We start from the raw sequence: 15721 nt of genomic DNA, 5'->3' as shown, positions 1-15721 counted from the left end.
GAGTCTTGTTCTGTTGCCTGGGCTGGAGTGCATAGGCACAATATCGGCTCAGTGCAACCTCTGCCTCCCGGGTTCAAGTGATTCTCCTGCCTCAGCCTCCCAAGTAGCTGGGATTATAGGCACCTGCCACCACATCCAGCTAATTTTTGTATTTTTAGTAGAGATGGGGTTTTACCATGTTGGCCAGGCTGGTCTTGAACTCCTGACCGCAGGTGATCCGCCTGCCTCGGCCTCCCAAAGTGCTGGGATTACAGGAGTGAGCCACTGCCCCCGGCCTCCTTAATGATTTTTTAAAAAATTAAAGTATAATGCTGAAAAGAAAAAACAAAATAAAAATAAATACCATGCTGAGAACCATACTAATTAGGTTCTGATTTAGGATCAGAGTTAATTTTTTCTTTGTCTCTGTATATTTCAGTTGTATAGCTACATACAGCCTGAACTAACATTCAGTTTTCTGAGAATTTAAAAAAATTCACTGGTGGCCAGGCATGGTGGCTTATGTCTGTAATCTCAGCACTTTGGGGCCATGGTGGGAGGATTTTGCTTGAGTCCAGGAGTTTGAGACCAGCCTGGGCAACATAGTGAGATCCCATCTCTAGAACAAAGAAAAAATTAGCCATGTGTAGTGTTGCATGTCTATAGTCTCAGCTACTCAGGAGGCTGAGGCAGGAGGATTGCTTGAGCCCAGGAGGCTGAGGTTGCAGTGAGCTGTCATTGCATCAGCATACTCCAGCCTGGGTGACAGGGTGAGACCTTGTCTCAAAAAAAAAAAAAAAAAAATTTAAATTTGGCTACTAAAATTATAAAAGTGTCAGAATAAATTATTGGGTCAATATTTTGCAGTGGGAAATGACTAAAATTTCTTCTTTAAAGAAATTATTTTTCTTTCTTTTTTAAGAGACAAGTCCTCCCTCTGTCTCCCAGGCTGTAGTGCAGTGGCATAATCATATCTCACTGCAGCCTTGGACTCTTGGCCCCAAGTGATCCTCCTGCCTCATCGTCCCGAGTAGCTAGGACTACAGATGCATACCACCACACCTGGTTAATTAAAAAAAAAATTTCTCCTTCCTGTAGGAGATAACAACAACAAAAAACCTTAAAAATTTTTTTTTTTTGTAGAGACTGACCGTATCTCACTTTGTTGCCCAAGCTGGTCTTGAACCTTAGCCTCAAGCAGTCTTCCCACCTCAGCCCCAAAAAGTGCTGGGATTACAGGTGTGAGTCACTGTGCCTAGCCTAAAAAATTATTTTTAAGGTAATGTACAAATTATGAAAATGTCAAACACTATAAAAATAAGTGGCCAGGAGCAGTGGCTCATGCCTGTAATCCCAGCACTTGGGGAGACCAAAGCGGGAGGACTGCTTGAGCCCAAGAGTTTGAGACCAGCCTGGGCAACATAGGGAGACACTGTCTTTACCAGAAAAAAAAAAAAATTTGTTCAGATGTGGTGGTGCATGCCTGTGGTCCCAGTTGCTTGGGAGGCTGAGGTGGAAAGATCATTTGAAGCTTGGCAAGTCGAGGCCGCTCAATGAGCTGTGATTGTGCCACTGCACACTAGCCTGGGCAACACAGTGAGAACTTGTCTCAAAGGGGAAAAAAAAAAGTAATGTAAAAATAATTTTAAAATCTATCTTTACCTCTTGTCTTATCTTGCCAACACTGTAATGCCATCTTGGCATGAAGAAGGCATTTCTAAGAATGAAACCAAATCCCAGAAGGAAAAAAAAGAAATTGATGTGTTGGAATGCATTAAAAAGTAGAGCAGGGAGCAGTGGCTCACTCTTGTAATCTGAGAACTTTGGGAGGCCAAGGTGGGAGAATGGCTTGAGCCTAAGAGTTCTAGACCTACCTGGGCAACATAGGGAGACCCTGTCTCTACAAAAAAATTAAAAATTAGTCTGGCATGGTGGCACATGCCTGCGGTCCCAGCTACTCAGGAGGATCGCTTGGGCCTGGGAGATTCAAGGCTGCAGTGAGTGGTTATCATGACACTGCACTCTCAGCCTCCAGAGTGAGACCCTGTCTCTTTCTCTCTCTCTCTCTCTCACACACACACACACACACAAAAGGCTGGGCATGGTAGCTCATGCCTGTAATCCCAGCACTTTGAGAGGTCGAGACAGGCAGATTGCTTAAGCCTAAGAGTTCAAGACTAGCCTGGGTAACATGGCAAAATGGTGTCTCTACCAAAAACAATAAAAAATTAGCTAGGCATGGCGACATACACCTGTAGTGCCAGTTACTTGGGAGAATTGCTTGAGCCCAGGATGCAGAGGTTGCAGTGAGCCAAGATCATGCTACTGCACTGCAGACAGGTTGAGACTGTCTCAAAAAAAAAAAAAAAAAAAAAAAGGAAATTGTAAGCACACTTTAAAAAAACACTATGCAGATGACAGCATTTGACAGATGAAGGGCATGTTTTCTAATACAGAAAGATCTAATACTAATCAGTTTGAAAAAGGCAGCTAAGGCAACTAATTCATGTCCCAAAAACCAGCTTACAGAAGAGGAAATATGAATGGCCAGTGAACATTAAAAGATACTCAACTGAAATACAAATTTAAATGCAAGATGAAGCCAGATGCAAGGTAATCATGAAGATGAAGAAAGAAAATCTGGAGGAATTCAACTTAATTGTTACCTGGCTATAACAATTAAGGTAATATGGTATTGGCACATGGATTGACAGACAGACCAATGGATCAAAATGGACAGTCCAGAAACAGACTGACACATATGCTATCACCTGTATTATGATAAAAGTGACACAGCACTATGATAGGGAAAGGAAAGTCAAATTAATGGTATTGGTTAATTAATTTCTGTATCAGGGAAGAAAGTATCTTGACTTTACCTCACACCACACACAAAAGTCATTTCCAGATAAATTGCTGATCCAAATACGAAAAAAGTTTTTTAGAAAAAAATTTTCTTTATGTCAGCAAAGATTAATTTGGATCTCAAAGTGGTTAAATATAAAGGAAGTGTGATAAATTGGTGCTATATTAAGATCAAGAACATCTCATCAAAAGATATCATTAAGCAAGTGAAGAGTCAAGCCACAGAGTGGGAGAAGATAGACGCAGTACCTGTATCTGACAAAGGACTCATTGTACACCTAAAGAACTGTACATTAATAGCAGAGAAAAGGCCCAGCGTGATGGCTCACGCCTGTAATCCCAGCACTTTGAGAGGCCAAGGCAGGGGATCACCTGAGGTCAGGAGTTCAAGACCAGCCTGGCCAACATGGTGAAACCCCATCTCCACTAAAAATAAAAAAATTAGCCAAGCATGGTGACAAGCACTTGTAATCCCAGCTACTTGGGAGTCTGAGGCAGGAGAATTGCTTGAACCCAGGAGACGGAGGCTGCAGCGAGCTGAGATCATGCCATTGCACTCCAGGCCGGGTGACACAGCGAGAAAAATACTCAGTTTTTTGTTTGTTTGTTTGTTTTTTGAAGAGAATTTGAATAGGCATCCCAAAAGAATATTCAAAAGGCCAGACATTTAGAAAGAAACTCAACCTTATTTTGTCTTCAGAGAAGTACTGTTTTACTGTACACCCATCACAGTGACTCAATGAAAATGTTAGCAAGGATATGGAGAAATAAAAAACTCTCATACATTGTTAATGGGAATATAAGTTGATATGCCATTTTAGAAAAGTAGCATTATCTACTAAAACTGAACATAAACATACCCTGTAACCCAGTAATGCTACTTCAAGTTATATACACTTATGAATGTACATAGCACTGCTATTCATAATAGCCCAAAGGTGGAAACTGTCCAAATACCCATCAATAGAAGAATATTAATAAATAGTGGGATAGTCATGTAGTAGAATATTACACAATGAGAATGAACAACAACTACTTGAAATAATGTGGATGAATCTTGCAAATGATAATGAGTGAAATAAACCAGTCACAGGAATATATACCAGAGGTTCCTAAACTTTCTCCCTTTATAACCCTTGGTTCATGGCAACCCCAGGCCAAAAGAAATACCTGACAGTTCTGTTTATTAAGTAGTTAGATCCAAAAAACTTCATATTATGTATGTCCTAACAACTTAAGTTCTGTTTTTTAAAATGCACAAAAATTGAAAGAAAAAAACTTTCATTCTTAGACAACCACATTAACTAATGGGATGTTTGTTTGTTGGGCACTGTACAGCGTCTCAAACCTTGGAATCAGATTGGATACCACCACTCTTATCTTTTTTTTTTTTTTTTTTTTTGAGAGGGAGTCTCACTCTTCTGCTGAGGCAGCGGTGCAGTGGCATGATCTCTGCTCATTGCAACCTCTGCCTTCTGGGTTCAAGCAGTTCTGCCTCAGCCTCCCCAGTAGGTGGGATTACAGGTGCACGCCACCACACCGGGCTAATTTTTTATATTTTTGGTAGAGATGGGTTTTCACCATATTGGCCAGGCTGGTCTCCAACTCCTGACCTCAAGTGATCTGTCTGTCTCGGCCTCCCAGAGTGTTGGGATCACTGCACCCAGCTTCATCTGATGTTCCTTATTGACTTTTGCATATTACTCTTTTTATCACAGCAACCACCGAAAACACAGCTTCATAAAGATGTCATTGAAAGCAATGTAGTATACCAGTCTAGTAGTTGATATAGTGCATTGCAGATGTTGAATGTTGTTTCTCTCAAATTAAGAATATCTAGCAGTGACTCAGGGCACCTTGGTGCACAGTTTGGAAACTGAATGTATAATATATGATGCCATTTATGTGAAGTTCAAAACAGGCAAAATTTAGTTGTTGGAAGTTAGGAGATGCTATTCTTGGACAGTAGTGACGATGCAGGGACAGATATGAGGGGAGGCTTCTGAGATTCTAGTTATACTTTTTTATTATCTGGATGCTGGTTACAAGTGAAAAATTTATCAAGCTTCACATTTCAAATATGAGTTGTGCGCTCTTCTGTATGCATGTTATACTTTGATTTAAAAATGTTAAAATAGGCTGGGCATGGTGGCTCATGCCTGTAATCCCAGCACTTTGGAAGGCCAGGGTGGGTGGATCGCCTGAGTTCAGGAGTTCGAGACCAGCCTTGCCAACATGGTGAAACCCCGTCTCTACTAAAAGTACAAAAATTAGCCAGGCATGGTGGCTGGTGCCTGTAATCCCAGCTACTTGAAAGGCTGAGGCAGGAGATCTGCTTGAACCCGGGAGATGGAGGTTGCAGTGAGCCAAGATTGCGCCACTGCACTCCATCCTGGGTGACAGGGTGAGGCTCTGTCTCAAAAAAAAAAAAAAAAAAAATTTAAAATAGGCCAGGCGCAGTGGTTCATGCCTGTAATCTCAGCACTTTGGGAGGCCGAGGTGGGTGGATTACTTGAGGTCAGGAATTCGACACCAGCCTGGACAACATAGTGAAACCCCGTCTCTACTAAACATACAAAAATTAGCTGGGCGTGGTGGCGGATACCTGTAATCCCAGCTACTTGGGAGGCTAAGGCAGAAGAGTCACTTGAACCTGGGAGGTGGCAGTTGCAATGAGCTGAGATTGCACTGCTGCACCCCAGCCTGGGTGACAGAGTGAGACCCTGCCTCAAAAAAAAAAAAAAAAGTTTTAAAATAACATCAGCCTTCACCTATCAGATTGTCATGCTTTAAAAATTCAAATCACTCATACCCTTTAACCAACAATGCAATTTAAAGAATTTTTCCTCCAGGAATACTTGTTGAATGTGTGGAAAATCCTATTAGAGGATATTCGGTGTTTGTTCATAAACAACATTGTTTATGATGGCAAAAATTGAAAACAACCATATGCTAATCAGGAATGGAATATCATAGTGCATTTATAAAGAATGAGTATTCTATATATACTGGAGTAGAGATGCCAGAACATAGAGCAAGTAGGGAGAATAAAAAGTTTGTTACAAAGTAGTGTGAATAGAATCATCTTATGTGTGTGTTTTGTTTTTGTTTTTTTGGTAGAAACGGGGTCTGGCTCTGTTGCCCAGGCTGGTCTTGAATTCCTGGCGTTAGGCGGTCTTCCTGCCTTGGCTTCCTAAAGTGCTGGCATTATAGGTATGAGCCACCTTGCCTAGCCTCCACTGTGGGTTTTTTGTTTGTTTTGAGACAGGGTCTTGCTCTGTTACCCAGGCTGGAATGCAGTGGTGCAATCACCACTTACTACAACCTCCACCTCCTAGGCTCAAGTGATCCTCCCTAGTAGCTGGGACTTACAGCTGTGTACTGCATGCTCAGCTAATTTTTGTATTTTTTGTAGAGATGAGGTTTTGCCGCGTTGTTCAGGCTGGTGTTCAACTCCTGGGTTCAAGTGATCTTCCTGCCACAGCCTTCCAAAGTGTTGGGATTATAATGGCGTGAGCCACCATGCCTGGCTGTGTGGTTTTTGTTTTTGTTTTTTTTTTTAATGTGGGGAAAATATGTATATTTATGTGTTTGCATTGAAAGAAGAATATAGGGGAACACAACAAAATTTTAATGGTGTTTACTCAAGGGGTAGGATCGCAGTTGCTTTTTACTTTGTACATATATGCTCTTTTTTTTTTTTTTTTTTTTTCTAAGACGGAGCTTCACTCTTCTTGCCCAAGCTGGAGTGCAATGGCATCTGCAACCTCTGCTTCCCAGGTTCAAGTGATTCTCCTGCCTCAGCCTCCCGAGTAGCTGGGATTACAGGTGCCCACCACTACGCCCGGCTAATTTTTTTGTATTTTTAGTAGAAATGGGGTTTCACCATGTTAGCCAGGCTGGTCTCGAACTCCTGACCTCAGGTGATCGTCCTGCTTCGGCCTCTCAAAGTACTGGGATTACAGATGTGAGCCACCATGCCCGCCCTCAAAATAAAAATGTAGAAAACATTGATTTTGGTGGATCTATCTTGACAACCATATTTCTCCATGAGAAGCTTCAGCTGTTCCTCCTTCATGTCCATCTTCTGAAATGCCCTGTTGGCATTATAGTACAAAACCACAAGTTATCTGTCACAAAAATTGAATCCCGATAGATGATCACAAGCATTCTTGGCAACAAAGATGTCTTCACAGACCACATAAGCTGTTCCTCTAGTTTCAGGTGTGCTCTCCACTCTGATTTGATGAATAGGTCCATATTTCCCAAATATACATTGATTCAGCTGTGATTGTGTATGGCAAATTTCTTATATACAATATCTGATGTACTTCAGGTGGAAGTCGAATGCTCGCCCTCCTGGCCGCTTGCACTGCTGTCTTGGCAGGCTGATGAGGTTACTGTAGCAAATACTGAAATTCTTCTGGACACCTTCCGAGCTCGCTGGGCTTCAGGCACTGCACAGCGTCAGGGGCGGGACATGAACACCCAAGTACTGCTGGAAGCTGTTATAGCACCCACGGAATAGCGCTGTCTCACGCCAAGATGCGTCCATGTAGTGTTCCCTTTCGAATAGACTCCCAAGGCCCCCCCAAAAAAAAAGAAAAGAAAATTTTTTTTTAAGTGAAGAGTTTCAGACTTATTTCTGAAACTGTATACTTACATATTCAGCATTCTTTTTTTTCGTTTCTTTTCTTTTCCTTTTTTTCTTTTTTAGATGGAGTCTCACTCTGTTGCCTAGGCTGGAGTGTAATGGTGCAGTCTCGGCTCACTGCAACCTCCGCCTCCTGGGTTCAAACGGTTCTCCTGCCTCAGCCTCCTGAGTAGCTGGGACTACAGGCGCGTGCCATCACACCCGACTATTTTTTGTATTTTTTGTAGAGACGGGGTTTCACTATGTTGGCCAGGCTGGTCTCGAACTTCTGACCTCGTGATCCTCCCACCTTAGCCTCCCAAAGTGCTGGGGTTACAGGTGTGAGCCACTGCACCTAGCCCTATTCAACATTCTTGAGGTGCTAACCAGTACTGTTAAAATTAGTAAAAAGCCAGCAAAGTCAACTGAAAAACTATAGCAGTAAGATAATTCAGTAAAGGGGCTGATTACATGTTTATAATTAAAAATTCAATTTTTCTATATGCAATATAGGAAGGATTATATCTGACTCAAAATAATAAAACACCTCTTTGGGAGGCCGAGGTGGGCGGATCACGAGGTTAGGAGATCGAGACCATCCTGGCTAACACGGTGAAACCCCGTCTCTTCTAAAAAATACAAAAAATTAGCTGGGCGTGTCGGTGGGCACTTGTAGTCCCAGCTACTCGGGAGGCTGAGGCAGGAGAATGGCTTGAACCCGGGAGTCAGAGCTTGCCGTGAGCCGAGATTGGGCCATGTACTCCAGCCTGGGTGACAGAGCGAGACTCCATCTCAAAAAAAAAAAAAAAACACCTCAAGGAGTGAGTCCAAAAAGACACCCAGAAGTCTTCAATAAATGTAGAAGAGCCAATATTTTGTTCCTAGGTTGGAAGATTTGGGGTTTTAAAGATGTAACTTTTCCCAGAATCTATATATTCAGTGTGAACTTAATCAGAATCCCCAGAACAGTTCTTAGAACCAAGTTAAAAATTTTAAAAATGTGTAGTGGGAAAAAATATATCTATTATATAATAGAGGATTAAAGTTTATTAAGCATATTCAAAACTCTCGCAAATCAATAAGAAAAGGAGGACTGAAAAGAAGTGTGCCATTATGTTGACAGTGATTTTCCTCTGTAGATGGTAAAAATCAGCAATTTTTTGAAATTCCCTGCATTTTCTAATGTTTTTAAAAACATAAATTCTGAAATCAGAGGAAACAAATGTTTTACAGTTGGTTATCTAGAATACAGAATGAGTTTTCTTATAGAGACAGAAAGTGTTTTTTCTTTTTTTTTTTTTCGATGGAGTCTTGCTATGTCGCCAGGCTGAAATGCAGTGATGCGATCTCGGCTCACCGCAACCTCTGATTTCCGAGTTCAAGCGTTTCTCCTGCCTCAGTCTGCCGAGTAGCTAGGATTACAGGCACACAACACCACACCCAGCTAATTTTTGTATTTTTAGTAGAGACGGGGCCACCATGTTGGCCAGGATGGTCTCGATCTCCTGACCTCATGATCCACCCAGCTCGGCCTCCCAAAGTGCTGGGATTACAGGCGTGAGCCACCGCGCCCGGCAGAAAGTGTTTTCTTATAGCTATACTGCCCTCTCCATCTGTCTCATGGAAACACTTCTGATTTTCACCACATATTGATAGTGAAACTTCAAGAAGAGAAGCTGAGAAACTTATCCCAAATATAGAGATTGCTGGTATATATTGTGTTATGTATGACTGGTTATCGCTGGCTAGGCCTTCCATCTAACTAGATTTTTGTTTTGAACTTCCATTTGTGCTGTGGTAACATCTTCTACCACTAACAAAATCATACTATCTTGAAAATTATGCCATTGACCTATAAAGTGAGGTACAGAGTTGGAGCATCTGGGTAAATACACATAAGTTCATTCTTTTAACCATTGAGGGGAAAAAACTCTTAATTTCTTGTTTCATGGATGATTGACCTAGTGACATCATCATCATAAATGGGCAGCATATTTAAGTTTTAGTAAAGAGTTGCCCTTTTATTTGAATATTATCTGAAATGACACTTTAACGAAGCAACAGATAAAAGACATTAAATGTACAGTATAAAGTACAAAGAAAAGGAATATCAATATTCTAATATAATTTTTTTCAGAGTACATTTCAGATGATTTTTTTTCCCCCCAGAAACAGGATCTCACTTTGTTGCCCAGGCTCTGGCGTAGTGGAGCAATTATGGCTCACTGCGGCCTCAACCTCCCAGGCTCAGGCAAACCTCCCACCTCAGCCTCCCAAGTACCTGGGGCACACGCCACCATGCTTGGCCAGTTTTTTTATTTTTTGTAATGATGGGGGTCTCCCTGTGTTGTCCAGGCTGGCCTTAAACTCCTGGGCTCAAGCATTCCTCCCACCTTGGCCTCCCAGAGTGCTGGGATTACAGGTGTGACCTACCATGCCCAACATCAGATGAGTTTTTTACTTTTTAAAATTATTTGTTTTGAGACAGGATTTTGCTGTGTTGTCCAGGCTGGAGTGCAGTGGTATAATCATGACTCACTGCAGCCTCGACCTTCAGGGCTCAAGTGATCCTTCCACCTCGGCCACCCAAGTAGTTCGGACTACAGGTATGTACTACCACGTCTGGGTAATTTTTTATTTTTTGTGGAGATGGGGGTCTTGCTACATTGCCCAGGCTGGTCTCAAACTCCTGGTCTCAAGCAATCCTCTCGTCTCGGCTTGCCAAATTGCTGGGATTACAGGTATGAACCACTGTGCCAGCCTTCAGATGAGTTTTGAGATCAGAGGATAATAATAAATGAATCATGTAAGTGATGATAACTCATGTTTGTTAAATGAAACATATTCTTTTATGTTAGAGGTAAAGGATACATTTACAAGACTTTTCTTTTTTAAGAAATTAAATACATACAAAAATAGAATAGAATAATGGATTCCTATGTCTATCACCTAGCTTTAACAATTATCGATTCTTGGCCAGTCTCGTTACTGAATCTCTTCTCCCATTCACTTTCCCCTTTCGTGTGATATTTGGAAGCAAATCTAGGCATCAGATGATTTCTTTTTTGTTGTTGTTTTTTGTGTTTTTTGAGACGGAGTTTCACTGTTGTTGCCCAGGCTGGAGTGCAATGGTGCAATTTCGGCTCACCGCAACCTCCACCTCCTGGGTTCAAGCAATTCTCCTGCCTCAGCCCCCCAGGTAGCTGGGATTACAGGCATGCGCCACCACGCCTGGCTAATTTTGTATTTTTAGTAGAGATGGGATTTCTCTATGTTAGTCAGGCTGGTCTCAAACTCCCAAGCTCAGGTGATCCACCTGCCTAGGCCTCTTAAAGTGCTGGGATTACAGGCGTGAGCCACCACACCTGGCCAGGTAATTTCATCTAGAAATATTTTAGTAACTACCATACTGTTATAACACCTGAGGAAAATGAACGGTAATTCCTTAATGTTCTTAAATGTACAGTCACTGTTCAAATTTTCAGTTGTTTCAAACATGTATTTTTTTTTTGAGACAGAGTCTTGCTCTGTCGCCCAGGTTGGAGTGCAGTGGTGCAATCTCGACTCACTACAACCTCCGCCTCCCAGGTTCAAGCAATTCTTCTGCCTTAGCCTCCTGGTAGCTGGGACTACAGGCACGCACCACCATGCCTGGCCAATTTTTGTATTTTTAGTAGAGACGGGGTTTCACCATGCTGGCCAAGTTGGTCTTGAACTCCTGACCTTGTGATCCACCTGCCTCAGCCTCCCAAAGTGCTGGGATTACAGCCATGAGCCACCACGCCTGGCCTCAAATGTGTATATTTTTATAGTTTGCTTGTTTGGATCAAGATGCAGGTAAGTTCCACATGTTAGCATTTTCTTGATATACCTCTTTAGTCTCTCTTGATCTATAGTTTACCTTTCCTTCTGTTTTATTTTCTTTGCAATTTACTTGTTAAGAAACACATTCATTTGTCCTGTAGACTCTAAAAGAGTTTCCTGAAGTCTAGATTTTGCTGGTCAGTATATACAGCATTTTCATCTCCCCTCAGAAACACCTGGGTGTTTTTGCATTTGTCTGTTTGGGGACTTCATGGGTTTCACTGGTTTCAGGCCAGTTTTTAATGCCAGATTCTGAGTTTGGGGTCTGTAAATCATCTAGGTAGTATCAATTTGGACTAGGTACCCATGTGTGTCCTGGGCTGGAGGTTTCAGTTTTTCATAGGAGACTTGCTAAGGCTAGAGGAGATGTCCTAGACTTCTTTAGGCACGTAGTTAGATTTCTTTGGGCAGGTAGTTAATCTCCAGGTCTCTTTGCTTACAGGATATGCTGCCTCAGCTCCTTTCTGGTCTTTGATACTCCAGCTTGAAATCATTCAGAGGTATAAACTACTCTGTTTTCCTTCTTTCCTAGCTGCTTTCAAGTTTGTGTTTTCTTAATTTTTGGCAACTGTGGAGTTTCTATGCTTGGTTTCAATTTAGCTATTTATCCAAAAGTTATTTTGTGATTTTTTTTAATATGTATCCAGCCTTCCTGTGTCCGAAAAAGGGTTGAAAGGTTAGCATCTTTGTCAGTGCTATGTGCCGTATTGCTAGAAGTGTTACTAGCAATTCCTCTGCATCTGAAGTTCTTGGAGTGGATATTTTATCTGTATTCTTAAAGCAGTTTGCCTACCTTCATCGTATAATCTGTGAACATTATTTTTCTGTTCTGAAAGATTCTAAATTTTTTGAAATCAGAGAACAGTTCTGCCAAAAAATACACAAATTAGCGAGGCATTGGTGGCTCGCACCTGTAGTCCCAGCTACTCTAGAGGCTGAGGCTGGAGAATCGCTTGAGCCCAGGAAGCGGAGGCTGCAGTGAGCTGGGATTGCACCGCTGCACTCCAGCCTGGGTGGCAGAGTGAGACCCTGTCTCAAAAAAAAAAAAAAAAAAAACAACAACTTGGCTGGGTGTAGCAGGGTGTGTCTTTAGTTGTAGCTACTTGGGAGGTTGAGGTGGGAGAATCTCTTGAGCCCAGGAGTTGGAGGCTGCAGTGAGCTATGATCACGCCACTGCACTCCAGCCAAGGTGACAGTGAGACCCTGATTCAAAAAAATCAAAATGAAAGGTGCTTATAGACTAATTGGAGAGGCAATAGTCAACTGTGTGAAAGTGAGGTTTTTCCCAAAGTATCAAATTTACCAACCGGATTAATCTGGATAATTTCAGTAAATAAGGATGTAATATAATAACAATACTAAATAATTGATTCCCTAATTATAAACTCCAGAGTAGAGACTGTGTCTTGAATTTTTTTGTGTCTTCTGAGGTTCTGAATTCCATCCAAAGTAAGTAAGTGCCAATTTGGATTATTCATTTAGAAAATATTTAATGGGGCCAGGCATGGTGGCTCATGCTTGTAATCCCAGCACTTTGGGAGGCTGAGGTGGGCAGCTCACTTGAGGTCAGGCGTTCTAGACCAGCCTGGCCAACATGACAAAATCCCATCTCTACTAAAAGTATAAAAATTAGCCGGGCATGGTGATACATGCCTTTAATCCCAGCTATTCAGGAGACTGAGGCACGAGAACCACTTGAACCCAGTAGGCGGAGGTTGAAGTGAGTCAAGATTTTGCCACTGCACTCTAGCCTGGGTGACGGAATGAGACTCTGTCTCAAAAAAAAAAAAAGAAAAATATTTAATGGGGCAAGGGTTGAAAAACTACTTACTGGGTACTGTTTCACTACTTGGGTATGGGTTCATTTGAAGCCCACACCCCAGCATTATGCAATATAACCATGTAACAAGCCTGCACATGTACCCCTGAATCTAAAATTTTTGAAAAGCGAGGAAATAAGAATTTTTTTTTTTTTGAGATGGAGTCTCGCTCTGTCGCCAGGCTGTAGTGCAGTGGCGTGATTTCAGCTCACTGCAACCTCTGCCTCCCAGGTTCAAGAGATTCTCCTGCCTCAGCTTCCCGAGTAGCTGGGACTACAGGCACCCGCCACCACGCCCACCTAATTTTTGTATTTTTAGTAGAAACGGGGTTTCACCATGTTGGCCAGGGTGGTCTCGATCTCTTGACCTCGTGATCTGCCCGCCTCAGCCTCCCAAAGTGCTGGGATTACAGGCGTGAGCCACCACGCCCAGCTGAAAATATTTTTTTAAAAGAAAATATTGAATGTATATCTTGTACTAGGCACTGTGCTAGGTATTGGGAATATAGTGGTGACTGTAGTCACCTCATAGAATGTAGAATGTGATGGAATAATATATTTAACAAATGACTGTTTAAGTGAATGCATGCACATCTTAATGTTACTGTGGAGGTAGAAAAACAGTGTGTCATGAGAAAGTTTAACAGGACATAGAATTTAGATTGCCGAGTCAGGGGAAGAGCTCTGTGAGGAAGTGACCTAGTGTAGTTGAGAGGATTTGGATGAGTTATAAACTAACCAGGCAAAGAGTCATGTTACCAGTGCTTCATGTAGAGGTAGTAGCATATGTGTGCAAAAGTTATGAGCCACAAGAAAGCTAAGGTGGCAGGAGTGTAGGAGACAGGGAGAAACAATAGTAAACGATGAGGTCAGAAATACAGGCAGGCATCAAGGCCAGGGGCAGTGGCTCAGGCCGGTAATCCCAGCACTTTGGGAGGCCTAGGTGGGAGTATCACTTGAGCCCAAGAGTTTGTAGACCAGGCTAGGCAACATAGTGTGACCCCGTCTCTACAAAAAATGGAAAAATTAGCCAGGCATGGTTGTGCATGCCTGTAGTACCAGCTACTATCTGGAGCTGAGGTGGGTGGATTGCTTGAGCCCAGGAAGGAGATTGAGGCTGCAGTGAGTCATGATCATGCCACTGCCCTCCAGCTTGTGAGACAGAGGGGAGACAGAGGAAGGCCAGGCATGGTGGCTCACACCTGTAATCCCAGCACTTTAGGAGGCCGAGGCAGGTGGATCACCTAGGTCAGGAGTTCGAGAACAGCCTGGCCAACATGGTGAAACCCCATCTCTACTAAAAATACAGAAATTAGCTGGGCATGGTGGCGGGCGCCTGTAATCCCAGCTACTCGAGAGACTGAGGCATGAGAATTGCTTGCACCTGGGAGGCAGAGGTAGTGAGCCCAAGTGTCACCACTACACTCCAGCCTGGGCGACAAGAGTGAAACTCCATCTCAAAGAAAAAAAAAAACGCAGGGGTCAGGTGGCTTTTAGGATCTCAGAGTTAACATTAAAGATTTTGGATTATGGGCCGGGCGCGGTGGCTCACACCGGTAATCCCAGCACTTTGGGAGGTCGCGGTGGGCGGATCACAAGGTCAGGAGATTGAAACTATCCTGGCTAACACGGTGAAACCCTGTCTCTACTAAAAATACAAAAAATGAGCTGGGCATGGTGGCGGGCGCCTGTAGTCCCAGCTACTCGGGAGGCTGAGGCAGGAGAATGGCATGAACCCGGGAGGCGGAGCTTGCAGTGAGCCGAGATCGTGCCACTGCGCTCCAACCTGGGCGACAGAGCAAGACTCCATCTCAAAACAAAAAAGATTTTGGATTATGTTCTACATTGTGGGTGCCATTTAAATAAAGGTTTTAAACAAGAGAATGGCATGATGTAAGTCACTTTTTTACAAGATTATTCTGGTTACTGTGTGGACCGTAATTTTGAGGGAGACGAGTGTTAATGGAGAGACTAATTCTATCAAACCTTTACAGTAATCTAGGTGAAATATTTGAGATATAAATCTTATACCATATATATAAACATTGTATTATTTCAGATTTTTATATGGATGCATACATAATGTAGATATACAATTTAGAAGCAAAAGTGGAATTTTATTACACTTTTCAGGAACTTGTTCACTTCATATAACGTGGTCATTTTTCCTTGATAACAACCCCTTTTCATTTCTGAAGTTTTGGCTATTTAAAGACTGTCTGAGAAAGTTCCAAACATGAATGAGATGCACAGGTTTCATTGGTATGTGTGAGTGTGATGTGTGAGTGTGTGCATGCAATTATGTGCCTTCAGTTTTTCTTAGAACATAGGTGTTTTTTGGTTGGTTGGTTGTTTTTGAGACAAAGTCTCAGTGTCATCCAGGCTGGAGTGCAGTGCACAATATCAGCTCATTGCAACCTCCGCCTCCTGACTTTGAGCAATTCTTATGCCTCAGCTTCCCAAGTAGCTGGGACACGCAACCATGCCGGGCTAATTTTTATATTTTTGGTATAGTCAGGGTTTCGCCGTGTTGGCCAGGCTGATCTTGAATTTTACCTGTG

General features: G+C 42.5%; 1 protein-coding gene and 1 pseudogene across 2 annotated transcripts in view; one reads left to right on the top strand and one right to left on the bottom strand.

Annotated features, from left to right (window-relative positions):
* APPBP2 (amyloid beta precursor protein binding protein 2) overlaps positions 1-15721 on the top strand; it is an 82945-nt gene that overhangs the window by 5685 nt on the left and 61539 nt on the right. The window lies entirely within an intron of this gene.
* Positions 6842-12140, bottom strand: LOC129016805 (splicing factor 3B subunit 6-like; annotated as a pseudogene).

The sequence above is a fragment of the Pongo pygmaeus genome, chromosome 19 (assembly GCF_028885625.2).
Source record: "Pongo pygmaeus isolate AG05252 chromosome 19, NHGRI_mPonPyg2-v2.0_pri, whole genome shotgun sequence".
NCBI lineage: Eukaryota > Metazoa > Chordata > Mammalia > Primates > Hominidae > Pongo > Pongo pygmaeus.
This window is presented reverse-complemented; position numbering and strand designations above follow the sequence as displayed.